Here is a 675-nt window from a genome sequence, read left to right as displayed (position 1 = left end):
TGATGTATTTTTGGCCCATGTACGGGGCCTACTTATTTTGTACTTGAGGCCCATTGGTGGGACCCGTGGATGCGACCCACGTAATGTATGTTAGGCGCATGAAATGCAGCCCATTGTGGTGTATATGTAGCCCAGATATGAGGCCCATTGTAATGTACACTTGACTAATGTGATGCGGCCCATAGTGATGTATTTTCGATCCATATGTGCAGCCCATCGAGTTATATATGTGGCCCTGGAATGAGGGCCAATGTGATGTATTTGAGGTCCAAGTACAGGGCCCACCTGTTGAATATTCAAGGCTAGTTGAGATATGTGATTTTGCCATGATGTATGGCCCTAGTGGGCCACTCCTTGGGAGCAATGATGGTTGAATGTCCATATTGTGACCTTCCCGTAGGCCTTGTTAGGCCCATTCGCACCACTCTCTAACTGCGTTAACCCAAATAAGTGGGCCCCATTCGCCATAAACTGATGGCTCCGTGCCATCAGATTTGATATAACCACGACTGTAGGCCGATCTTTATATTATAGTTGATAGGTCGTTCATCTATGGACCCCGCCTTATTTATTTATTTTTTTTATGTTGATTTGCCGATTCTGATTATCGATCGATTCTGATTGTCGTGACCGATTATCGATTTCGATTATCGTGACCGATTTGCTGATTCTGAT

This window comes from Magnolia sinica, chromosome 10, assembly GCF_029962835.1.
Source record: "Magnolia sinica isolate HGM2019 chromosome 10, MsV1, whole genome shotgun sequence".
Lineage (NCBI taxonomy): Eukaryota > Viridiplantae > Streptophyta > Magnoliopsida > Magnoliales > Magnoliaceae > Magnolia > Magnolia sinica.
Note: the sequence above shows the minus strand (reverse complement) of the source record.